Source organism: Arachis stenosperma, chromosome 2, assembly GCF_014773155.1.
Source record: "Arachis stenosperma cultivar V10309 chromosome 2, arast.V10309.gnm1.PFL2, whole genome shotgun sequence".
Classification (NCBI taxonomy): Eukaryota; Viridiplantae; Streptophyta; class Magnoliopsida; order Fabales; family Fabaceae; genus Arachis; species Arachis stenosperma.
The window spans coordinates 50,282,685-50,296,119 of NC_080378.1; the positions used below are offsets into that span (position 1 = coordinate 50,282,685).

Consider the following 13,435-nt stretch of genomic DNA (forward strand, 5'->3'; position numbering starts at 1 on the left):
TGAATTTATGTTGTTTGATGAAGAGGAGTATATGGAATATTGGAATATGCAATATATGATTATGATGATGATGAGTGTTGATGATTATTATGTGTGATGATGTATATTTATGAGTATAATGATGTAATGTTGTGAAGATAGTGCTTGTGATGTTAGAAATGGATTGGTGCGAATTGTGAATAATGATTATGAGTGTTGATTAATGATTGAATTGAGATTTGATGATTGTTGCTAGGAAATCTAAGGAAAATGGTGAAATTAAGTAGTTTGATAGTGGATGAATAAGGAAGGGTTGAGAAATGCTTGGTGTGATGCTTGGGTTGTTTTGTGTGTGTGCGGGTTTGGTTTGGTTTTAGAAATTTTGGAAAAACTAGAGAATTGTCACCTTTGGTAAGAAACCTATTTTTGTTGAACTTCGGCGGATCATAACTTGAGCATTAGTTTTAAAAAATTATTGGTTTTTATTTTATATTAAAGATGATTTCAAGAGCTTTAAAATGATATAAAGTTTGATGAAAATGGAGTTTTGTAGAGGAAGTTATGAACGCATAAAGTTCGATGTTTAAAACTAAAATTTCTGCAACTTAACATTTTTCTGAAATTGAGGTGCATGCGTATGCGGCCCCATGCTCTAACACGGGTGATGGCCTTTGTCTAGTACTCCCGCATATGCGGCCCATGGATGCGTATGCGTAATGGTCCAAATTTAGAGTGTGCGTACGCACACAGGGGCGTGCGTACGCACAACCCCTGTTTTGCTGAAAATATATTTTTCTTCACTTTTAATGGCTCTGGAGCTTTCCAATCTTCTTTTTCTTCTCCTTAAGACTTCTGGCTAGTAAATAGGCTCTAAGACTGGTATAGATGAGTTTATATTTGAGATTATGGATTTATATACGGGTTTTAGAAGACGGTGACTTAGGCTTGGTATGTGAGTTGGGTGGATTTGTCTTGTGAACTAATGGGAAGCCGGGTTGATGATGAATTTGAGATATTGATGACGGATGATGAGGTTGGAACTTGAAAATGAATGATTATGGTTAATGGAATGAGTATGCATTTTCTCTCTGGTTGTAAGGTGGTAGGGCACTATCCCACAAAATCATGCGGCATCCAGAAGAAGGTGGTAGGGCACTCTCCCTCGGAACGTTTTCCTCTGAATGGAGAAGGTGGCAGGGCACTCATTCCTCAGAATAATTCCTCCTGAGTATGTACAACAGAGAGACTAATTCGGGACTTACCGACCGGATTTTGTGTCGGGTTTGGCACTATAACCAACATGTGATATCACAGCCAATAGGACAGGCATTCATCATATGCATCTCTTATGTGTTTGTTTGCTTTGATTAATTGCAGTTTGCCTAAATGTATAATATGCCTACTTGCTTCCTATTCATGAATTACTTGTTATATATGAATATTATCTGTGTATTACTTGTTTGAGTATACTTGTGATTGTCTAGTGCTGAGGAGGTCATGTAGGCGACGGCGATGGGATCGTGCGGATGGTAGGTTGGTGAAGGATGTGGGATACAGCGGATCAATTGGAATTAGTCAGAATCCTCTAAGTTTAGATAACCCTAGTTTATGGTTAATGATTTAAATTATTTTATTTATTTTAAGCTTGAATATCTGTATCGATGTAAAATTTTGGGAATGTCTTTGGCATTTGGGAACCCTACATCTCATATATTGGGCATTGTTACCATACTGAGAACCTCAGGTTATCAAACCATACGTTGTTGTTGTTTTTCAGATGCAGGTCGTAACCCACCTCAGTGAGTTGCAAGATGGTGACGGAGATGAGGATCTTATGCTCTTTTTTGGAATTTTGATTATTTTGTTGTAGTACTTTCTCACCTTTTCATTTTAGACTTTATGGCCTTAGTGTAAAATCTGTAAAATTAGTAAATAATTAGCTAATAAATTAATTATTAATTTAAAAAATTAGAAAATTTAATTTTATAGTTTAATGAGGTAGAGCTAATTAAAATAAGAATTTTAACACTAATTTTAAAGATTTTAGTCTAAAATTGAGCCAAACGGGCCAAACCGGACGAATCTGGCCCGCATTAGGCCCAAGGTCCAACGTAACTCACATACTTATATGCAAGTTAGACAGAATCGCGAACTAACTCGCTAAATCAGATGATTCTGCGACTTTGACCCTTCATCCCGTCACGATTCTAGTCTTCGTCTTAAAGACAGCCATTTGTGTAATATCGCCGAGTAAAGACGCAGATTCGCTAGAATCGCGGCTCTACCATCGTGTAGCATCTAGCGAAGCAATCTGAAAGAGGAATATGGTTTCTTAGCCAATCAGTGGTAAAGAGGAATGAAATTCTAGGTATTGCACCGTTTTTACTCCTTTTTTGGCTCTCTAAATCTGAGTTGTGGATTTCTTGGATTTTCTCTTAATCTCGCCTCTCTCTCAGCGAAGCTTGTCGCTCATCGTCATTAATGCTATTCCAATAAACGCCTCTTTTTCTCCGGTTCCGCTAACTCTTACTGGTTCCTGCCATCTAGTTGCTCTATTTCTATTTTCACTTTTCTCAACTACGCGTGTCTTTGGATTTTTCTTGTGTTACTGTTCCTATGTTATAAAAATCTATTATAGTGAACTTTTATTTTGTTAATATATTTATATTTATTTTCAGGTACGATTTAATAAAGCATATAATGTTAAGTTTATGTGCATAATTTATATATGCTGAAACAGTTTTCATTGTTCTACTCTAATCTTTCTACTTTTAATGCTTTGCGATAAATTGAATTGCTCATATATATATATATATATATATATATATATATATATATATATATATATATATATATATATAATTGTTAAATTTTTTATAAATATTTTAAATTTACGAGTTATATTTACGTTTCGTCTTACGATTTTACAAATTACAATTCTACACTAATCTTTCGAGTCGAGATAAAAACTACGAGTTTACTACTTTGCTTATATGAGCTTTAGCTCATTCTCTCTCTTCTCTTCAGCAAACACGCTGAAACACTCATGCATGGGGGAAGAACACTTCCAAGAAACACAAACCCTCACTCAAATTTCATTTCTCCATAACTTTTGATCTGGAGCTCCGATTGACGAGCCGTCAGCGGCCACGGGTTTAACTTCGAATTCTCTACAAAACTCACATATCAATTTGGTAAGTAAATCACGTTTTCTCATCAAATTTTTCTCTTTTCAGTTTGTGATTTTTGGTCTTGGTTATTGAGAGATTTTGTGATTTTGATAGTTTAGGGGTGCTCTATCGGTGGATAATCACTGAATTTTGTCCATTTGACTCATGAGAAACATTAAAAAACCCTAACTCTTGTGAATAGGTGATTTAGTGAGCTTAGTGTTGATTATTGTGATATTGTATGAATTAGATTGTGTATCTTGTTGAATTGGAGTTAAATTGGTGGATATTGGAAGCTTAGAATTGAATCCTGAGAGCTGAAAATTCAATTGGGGGAGGATTTGGAGCTTTGAAGCTTGAGGAACGGTGGATAATTGTAGTGTTTCGAGCTTTAGGGAGGAATCATCCAAGGTATGGTTTTAATTTCTCGTAACTAAAATATAATGTCTTGTGAAAACTTAGGCTAGTTGACTGTAGGTTAGGTTGAACTAGGATGACTTGTTAAAGTTTAGTGAACTAGTAAAATAGTGGAGTTGAATATGTGAATGTATTGCTGAATTATTGAGTAATGATAAGGTTTGAGTTTGATTGTAAATAATGATGATGTTTTATTGATGATTTATGAGTATTGTTGCTTTGGTTATGATTGTGTGGGTTAGAGTTGATGAAATTGAGTGTTGAAGTGTTGTGGAATGAAGAAATTGGTTATGGAATTGTTTTGAGTGTATTTATTGTTGTTTTGAATTGTGAAACTTGGTTTAAAAATAAGAATTTGAAAAATTAAGGTTTTGAAGTCTTTTGGTAAAAGCAGATTTTTAATGAACTTCGGCGGTCTATAACCTGAGCCTTGAATATTGAATTTGAGTGAATTTTAATTCAAATTAAAGATAGTTTTAAAAGCTTTAAGATGGTATAAACTTTGTGAAAAATGGAATTTCGTAGAGGAAGTTATGGACGTCAGAAGTTATGTGTAAAAACTGAATTTTCGAAATTATAGGAAAAACTAGAAACTCTATTTAAGGTCTATTAGTTAGGTTTTGAGTTACGGAGTAAGTGTCGAAGAAGTTGAGGAAGGGGATGCTTGATTTGATGAGGAAGATGAGAGTAATAAGAATTTGTAACTTAAAGAGATATATGTGACCGGGTAGAAGGCAGTGGCATTGTCCACTTGCTCCCAGTATGAGAGGAGAAGGGAAAATTATGAAAAACTACTGAGTTAATTATAGAATTTTAAATGAACATGATAAATGAGAATGATTATTGATGGAATGATTATGAATTATACTTAATGTTTGACTTGAGATTGAATGAATTCTTGAATGAGATACTTGGGTGGTAGCAAGGATTGTGGTTCCTCCCGCTTGCTCCAGGTCAGTGATTGAGATACCTTGGCAGTAGCAAGGATTGTGGTTTATCCCGCTTGCTCCAGGTCAATGTTTGTGACACCTGGGCAGTAGCAAGGATTGTGGTTCGTCTCGTTGCTCCAGGTTGAGCTTTTAAACACCTGCCTGGGTAGTAGCCGTAGTAGTGGTTATTCTACTGGCTCTGGGTTAAGCGGGTAGTAGCAAGGGGGTTGTAGCTCAAATTCACTTGTTCCACAATGGGTGTTTTAGTCAATGGTTAGCTACCAGGACATGTCGAGTTGGCGATATAACCGACAGATGATATCATCAGCCATAGGGCAGGCATTCATCATATGCATTTGTCTGTTTTGTTAGAGTTTTCATTTCTTGGGATTGCCTAATTGATGATCTATGCATACCTGCTATAATTGCTACCTGCCATATCTGTATTCTACTTGTGTTTACTTTGACTATTTTGTTTTTTTGTGTAGTTCTACTGGTGTTTGGGAGGATTATGGAGGAAGGGGGAATAGTCGAGAGTTTTAGTTAAAGTTTAGTTAAATTGAAGAACCTTAGAAAACCACCCTGTTTATGGTTTCCGTTTTAAATCTTTAAGTTTTATAATCTGTTGTTGGAAGTTCTAGGATCGCCTTAGGCTTTCCTCTGACCTTATATGTTAGTTATATGGGTACTGTTACCGTGCTGAGAACTTGATAAACCTCTATTTCATGGTTTATCTTCTGCTCAATTGAGTAGTTTTTATCAACTCTTTACCTACTTATTCATATGATTTGCATGTTTTACATTTTTCTTCCTGATTCTATGCTATAATTGAAAACATGCTTCTTTGGTCTTAATTTTTCTATGTTTAATCCTCACTTATTACCATTCGATGCCTTGATATGTGTGTTAAGGGATTTCAGAGATTACATGGCAGGAATGGTTTAGAGGATGGAAAGGAAGCATGCAAAAGTGGAAGGAATACAAGAAACTGAAGGAATTGCCAAAGCTGTCAACCTGACCTCTTCGCACTCAAACAATCATAACTTGAGCTAAAGAGGTCCAAATGATGTGGTTTCAGTTGCATTGGAAAGCTAACATCCGGGGCTTCACAACGATATATAATTTGCCATAGCTGCATCGAAGTTAGGTGACGCAAACACGTGGATGACGCGCCCGTGTCGCATCTGCGAACTTTAATCCACGCAAACGCGTGGACGATGCCTCCGTATCACTTTCCCACGACCTGTACGTACCATAGTGATTTTTGGGATGTTTCTGACCCAGTTTTTGGCCCAGAAAACACAGATTAGAGGCTATAAAGTGGGAGAATCCATTCATTTATCATGGATACTTCAGATTAGATCATAATACACTTTTCATAATTTAGATGTAGTTTTTAGAGAGAGAGGTTCTCTCCTCTCTCTTAGGATTAGGATTTAGAATTTAGGACTTAGAATTTCTTTTAACCTTAGGATTATCTCATCTTCATATCAGGTTCAATATTCCTTTATTTTGACTTCTCTTATTTGTTAATTTTATATGTTGCCAAATTGGCTTATAGACCATTCATGTTATGATTTTCTTAATTAATACACATTGAGGTATTTCAGACTTATGATTGCTTTCCTTTCTTTATATAAATAATTTAGATTTTTACTATTGCCTTTGGTTGATTAATTGGTGACTCTTGAGTTGTCAAACTCATCGTGATTGATAATTATTATTCTTGCTAATTAATTTAGATTCCTATAACTCTAGTCTTTCCTTAAGGAGTTGACTAGGACTTTAGGTGTTAAATTAATTTCTCCACTTAACTGACCATCATAGTTAGAGGTTGACTTAGTGGGAGCAAAAGTATAATTCTCATCACCATTGATAAGGATAACTAGGATAGGACTTCCAATTTTCATACCTTGCCAAGAGATTTCTTCGTTATTAATTTATTAATTTCTGCAACTCATTTCTCTTGCTCAAAACCCTTTTCAAAACCCAAAACACTGTTTTCCATAACCAATAATAAAACATACCTCCCTGCAATTCCTTGAGAAGACGACCCGAGGTTCGAATATTTCGGTTTATAAATTTTATTGGGTTTGTTACTTGTAACAACCCAAACGTTTGTACGAAAGGATTTTCTATTTGTTTAGAAGTTATACTTACAACACAACTATTTTTATAAAATTCTTTACTAGCAAAAATCCGATCGTCAAAATGGCGCTGTTGCCGGAGCATTGCAAACGTGTGCCTTATTATTGGTTATTGTAAATATTTTTCAAAAAAAAATTTCAGATTTTTATTTTAAATTTTTTATCTTATCTTATCTTATTTCAAAATCAAATTTCAAATTTCAAATCTTTTTCAAAAAAAATCATATCTTTTTCAAAATCTTATCTTATCTTTTTTCAAAATCTTATCTTATCTTTTTTTTCAAAAATCATATCTTTTTCAAAATATTTTCTTAGTTTTTGTTTCTATTTTCTCCTACTACTATGAACTCTCACCCCTTTGGCTATGAGTCTGGTTACAATTATATTGCAGGAAAAGGAAATTATAATGACAACATACACCAAGGATGGAACAATCAAAGATGGGAGGAGCCATAAGGATTTGATCAACCCTCATGGCAACAATCACCTCCAATGGACTACCAACAACCATTCTGTGATGCATATCAAGACAATGGCTATGGTGAGCACTCTTTTGATTATCAACAACCACCACCATATGCCTATGAACCCCCTCCTCAACATGATTTTAGACCACCATACTCACAAGCCCCTTTCCGCCATTCACCTCCATATGACCCTAACCCATATCCACCATACCAACCACCCTATGAACTGTATGAACCATATATAGAACCACCCCAATTTCACCCCAATTACTCCCAAGAACCACCACCTCAATATACACCATCTCCATACCCATCAATCCAAGAGCACTATGATCCTACTTATGATAGTCGAGCGCAACAAGAATCAAGGGATCGTCTCAAGGAAACAGTGGAAAATTTCATGCAATCCTTCGCCAATTGGATCAAGCGATAAACCAATTACCTTCCCGACGTTCGGACATTTATGGAACCCCCATGGATTCATGTGGAGAATCTACTGAAGAACGTGGTATGATGGAGAAGTTAGAAACTCTGGTGGACAGTGAGCAACACGATTTTGTATTAGAACAATTGGAAGAAGCTACGCCTGCCATTGAAAAGGAAGAAGTGGTTGAAGACTTAGGAGATGCAGAACCTCCATGGGAAACTCAAGTCATAGAGCCTCCTTCAAAGATGTTTGAAAATGTTGTTGAGGTGGTGTACAACCTCCAAAGCATATCATGGATGAAGACTTTGAAGGGGATGATCAAGAGATGGATTCAATCATTAATGAATTCTTATCTACATTTGAATCCTCTCCCATTGGACTTGACATGGAGATTAAAGAAGAAGAAGCATAACCTCCCATGCCCTTGGTGAACAATGAAGAAGAAATTGAATTGGAAGAAAGCTACCAAGAGGAAGAGGTTGATATTGAAGAAGCTTGCAAAGAGGTAGTAGTTGTTAAAGAAGAACACAAAGGAGTGGAGCTGGCAAGTTCATTAGAAACCCCTTCCCCTAAGTTTCCATCATCCTTCACAACATTCAAGTGGGTAAAATTCATATCCCTTAGCTTTCTAATTCCACTTGAATATGGGCTACCGGAGACGGATGGTCAACTTAGAGCTCTTTGTGGCATTAAGAGTAAGAAGAAGATGGTCAGTAGTAAGAATTGTCCTACAAGGTTCATTATGGTTGGAAGCTTTAAGTTTAAACGCAAAGGTTGGTGTAGAGCTCAATTAAATGGGTTTTGGAAGTTGTTTGGAAGCTATAGTGAGAATTTCAATCGCGTGCCACCCGGATGGAATCATGATGATCTATACAAAGACGGGTGCAAAAGCAAGGTTTGGGATCCCGGAATTCATTCCAACAATCAACACTCGTGGGGCCTTGTCACTTGCTTTAACTTGCGTAAAGGCTTTCTGCGCCTAGTTTGGGATCCCGGAGGCTATTTGAAGTACAAACATTGGTGGAGATTCCTAGATGAGTTCAAGCACAAGCCACCAAAACAAAGGACTCACCAAATGTCTAACTTAAGGACTTTAACTAAAAGTGCTAGGTGGGAGACAACCCACCATGGTATGATCGTCCCTTTTTCAATTTTAATTCTGGTCTACTTTTTCTGTTCTTGAGTTTTGATTGGACCTGGAATAATGCATAACATTCATATTAGCATTGCATTCTGCATACTGCATTATTAAAAAAAAGAAGGAGAAGGCACGCGACGCGACAGTGTTGCCGACGCGTCCGCGTCATATGTGACTCAAGGAAGAAAATAGATTTTACAGAGAGTCACGCGAGAGCGTGGATAGAGGCGTGCCTTTGGCACAAATTGATCCACGTGACCGCATCGCTGACGCGTTCGCGTCATGTGCAAAATAGCCTCCCCACGCGTCCGCGTCACCCACGCGAACGCGTGGCCCTGTAAAATCGACGTAATAAGGTGTATGGCAGAAAGTTATGATGGAGTGGGGCTGGACTCATGCTAGAAGCACAAGCCCTACCATACGAACACGTTCCCCACGTGTCCGCGTCGTTTTCAAAATATGGCCATTCACGCGATCACGCCCCCCACGCGACCGCGTCACCCAAAAAATTTGGCAATAAGAGTTTAAAACAGATAGTTGCGCGAACGCACGGCTACACTCGCGCCAATCACACAAATCAGGCCACGCGATCGCGTGACCCACGCGTTCGGGTCACATGCGACGTACAGCTTATCCATAGCAGCGCCAATTATCTTATCTTTTCTTTTCTAATCCTAATTTCTTCTATCTTTTCTTCTTTCTTCTTCCTTTTCTTACTTTCTTCTTCTCATCCCTCTTCACTTCCATTTAATTTATTTGCATACTTTCATTCATTGCATTATTTTCATTGGTGTTAGAAATTTATTTGGGTCATTATTTTCTATATTTTGCTTGTGGATTAAAGGAATTGTTTGACAATTATATATTACTTTTTAAAGGGTTGCTTGCATGTTCAATTTAATACTTTCAATAACTTATTTACCATGCATGCTATGTGTTTGTGAAAAAGTCCGTATGGCATCATGCACTACTTTTATGTTATCCTACTACTTTAATGCCTGTTTTTCACAAAACTCTTTTTTCTATTTTATTAATTTTTATATAATTGTTATTACAAGCATATTGTTAGTTTGGAAAACTTGGTATTCTAACTTGGACATTGAATGCTTGATATATGCTACTCATGCCTTTGCCAGCATGACAATAAACATCTTGCATTTAATTGTCATCACATGCACTTGCTATGTTTCCATTGATGACTTTTCACATGTAGTCATGACCATGTGTTAACGTCATTCTTCTTTGTTGTGCATTGATTACCACCTTTCCCGTTCTCTTCCTTGCTGAAACCCCTAGCTTTACTTGTTACTTTCTTTTTTCCTTTTTAGGATGGCCACCAAGAAAGGAAAAGAGAAAGCTACTTCCAAACCATCAGCAAGGAAAGGAATTAAAAGAGCACTAGTTGAGGAACCACAACCCCCATCCACCTACACATCTTAGCATGCACCAAGGACAGTGCAATCTTTAAGTGTGGGGAGGTCGATATCGACTTCTAGGGGTTAGTTACCTTCTTTTCAACATCAATATTCTTATTTTCTTTATTAGTTCATTGTTGCATTGCATAATAGATTGCATGTGTAGTTGATTATTTGCATTTAAATACTACTTGGTTGAAAAATAATAAAGTTTCTTTTAAGACCCTATTTTTGAAAATTTTACTAATTTAAATCAAATATTTGTATGTTAAATTTGTTTGAAGTTGTAATTGGAACATGGTTTTTGAGCCAAAGAACACACAACCTGTGAGATTTGAGCTTATTTATATGGTTACATTATTTAACCATAATATTTTATTCTTGTGTGTTTTCTTCTCTATGATTGCAATCTTTGCTTTGTTCCAGTCTATATGTCCATTGTTTAGTATATTTACATGCTTGCATATGATTGAGGCCATTATTTGAATTTTTGCTCACTTATCCCAAATAAGCCTACCTTTTACATCACCCTTGTTAGCCCCCTTGAGCCTTTTAATCCCCTTCTGTTCTATAACCACATTACTAGCCTTAAGCAGAAAAATAAATTAAAAATCTCAAGTTGAATCCTTGGTTAGCTTAAGATAGAAATTGTGTATCAACTAAGTGTGGAAAAATTTATGGAAACATGGGATGATAGGAAAAAGGTATTAAAGTGAATAAATTATTTGAAATTTAGGAGCATGCTCCTGTGAAATCAAAATAATTAAAATACCATATGCATTGATATATTATTCTTATATTTCAGACTAAAAAAAGAAAAAAAAATTATTAAGTAGTTAAATAAGGGGACAAAAATTACCCCAATGCAAAAATTAAAGAATCAATGCACATGGGATAAAATCAAAAATAAAATTGGTGCATGAGTATGTAACACACAAGTAGGAAAATTGGGCAGCTAGGCAAGATTTCTAGATTATATAGAGTATGTATATGTTAGGTGACATCTTAGACTAATCAAGGGTTCAATTATTAGCTCACTTAGCCTTATATATACCCTTCCTCTTACCTTAGCCCCATTACAATCTAGGAAAAAGATCTCATGATGTTTGTATGTATACATTAAATATTTGTTGATTGGTTAGATGAAGAACAAAGTTTAGAAAGCATGATTAGAGAAGAATAGAGTGATTACCCTATACACTAGAGAGACTAGAGTGATATACACTACCAGTGAGGGTTCAATGCTTGATTTTATGTTCCCTGCTTTCATAAGCTATCTTCTTACAAGTTTACTTATTCCACTGGCTTTGGATTAAGCGGGTAGTAGCAAGGGGGTTGTAGCTCAAATTCACTTGTTCCACAATGGGTGTTTTAGTCCATGGTTAGCTACCAGGACATGTCGGGTTGGCTATATAACCGACAGATGATATCATCAGCCATAGGGCAGGCATTCATCATATGCATTTGTCTATTTCGTTAGAGTTTTCATTTCTTGGGATTGCCTAATTGATAATCTATGCTTACCTGCTATAATTGCTACCTGCCATATCTGTATTCTACTTGTGTTTACTTTGACTGTTTTGTTTTTTGTGTAGTTCTACAGGTGTTTGGGAGGATTATGGAGGAAGGGGGAATAGTCGAGAGTTTTAGTTAGAGTTCAGTTAAATTGAAGAACCTTAGAAAACCACCCTGTTTATGGTTTCCGTTTTAAATCTTTAAGTTTTATAATCTGTTGTTGGAAGTTCTAGGATCGCCTTTGGCTTTCCCGTGACCTTATATGTTAGTTATGTGGGCACTGTTACCATGCTGAGAACCTGATAAACCTCTATTTCATGGTTTATCTTGTGCTCAATTGAGTGGTTTTTATCAACTCTTTACCCACTTATTCATATGATTTGCATGTTTTACATTTTCCTTCCTAATTCTGTGCTATGATTGAAAACATGCTTCTTTGGTCCTAATTTTGCTATGTTTAATCCTCACTTATAACCATTCGATGCCTTGATATGTATGTTAAGTGATTTCAGAGATTATAACGCAGGAATGGCTTAGAGGATGGAAAGGAAGCATGCAAAAGTGGAAGGAATACAAGAAACTGAAGGAATTACCAAAGCTGTCAGCCTGACCTCTTCGCACTCAAACGGTCATAACTTGAGCTACAGAAGTCCAAATGACGCAGTTTCAGTTGCGTTGGAAAGCTAACATTCGGGGCTTTACAACGATATATAATTTGTCATAGCTGTATTGAATTTAGGTGACGCGAGTGCGTGGATGACGCACCCGCATCACATCTGCGAACTTCAATCCACGCAAACGCGTGGACAACACCTCCGCGTCACTTTCCCGTGACCTGTATGTACCAGAGTGATTTCTGGGCTATTTCTGACCCAGGTTTTCCCCCAAAAAGCACAGATTAGAGGCTATAAAGTGGGGGAATCCATTCATTCATCATGGATACTTCAGATTGGATCATAATACACTTTTCATAATTTAGATGTAGTTTTTAGAGAGAGAGGTTCTCTCCTCTCTCTTAGGATTAGGATTTAGGATTTAGGACTTAGAATTTCTTTTAACCTTAGGATTATCTCATCTTCATATCAGGTTCAATATTCCTTTATTTTGACTTCTCTTATTTGTTAATTTTATATGTTGCCAAATTGGCTTATGGACCATTCATGTTATGATTTTCTTAATTAATACACATTGAGGTATTTCAGACTTATGATTGCTTTCCTTTCTTTATATAAATAATTTAGATTTTTACTATTGGCTTTGGTTGATTAATTGGTGACTCTTGAGTTGTCAAACTCATCGTGATTGATAATTATTATTCTTGCTGATTAATTTAGATTCCTATAACTCTAGTCTTTCCTTAAGGAGTTGACTAGGACTTTAGGTGTTAAATTAATTTGTCCACTTAACTGACCATCATAGTTAGAGGTTGACTTAGTGGGAGCAAAAGTATAATTCTCATTACCATTGATAAGGATAACTAGGATAGGACTTCCAGTTTTCATACCTTGCCAAGAGATTTCTTCGTTATTAATTTATTAATTTCTGCAACTCATTTCTCTTGCTCAAAACCCTTTTCAAAACCCAAAACATTGTTTTCCATAACCAATAATAAAACACACCTCCCTGCAATTCCTTGAGAAGACGACCCGAGGTTTGAATACTTCGGTTTATAAATTTTATTGGGTTTGTTACTTGAAACAAACAAACTTTTGTACGAAAGGATTTTCTGTTGGTTTAGAAGCTATACTTACAACGCGACTATTTTTATAAAATTCTTTACTAGCAAAAATCTGATCGTCAGAACCTCTGGTTCTCACCCCATACATATGTT

At 36.2% G+C, this 13,435-nt stretch overlaps 1 long non-coding RNA gene across 1 annotated transcript; it reads left to right on the forward strand.

Annotated features, from left to right (window-relative positions):
• Nucleotides 1–2,134: 2,134 nt before the first annotated feature.
• LOC130960842 (uncharacterized) lies at nucleotides 2,135–6,101 on the forward strand. Its single transcript, XR_009079272.1, has 4 exons — nucleotides 2,135–2,347; nucleotides 3,007–3,173; nucleotides 3,400–3,560; nucleotides 5,407–6,101. It is a non-coding gene; the product is annotated as an uncharacterized LOC130960842 (long non-coding RNA).
• Nucleotides 6,102–13,435: the final 7,334 nt, after the last annotated feature.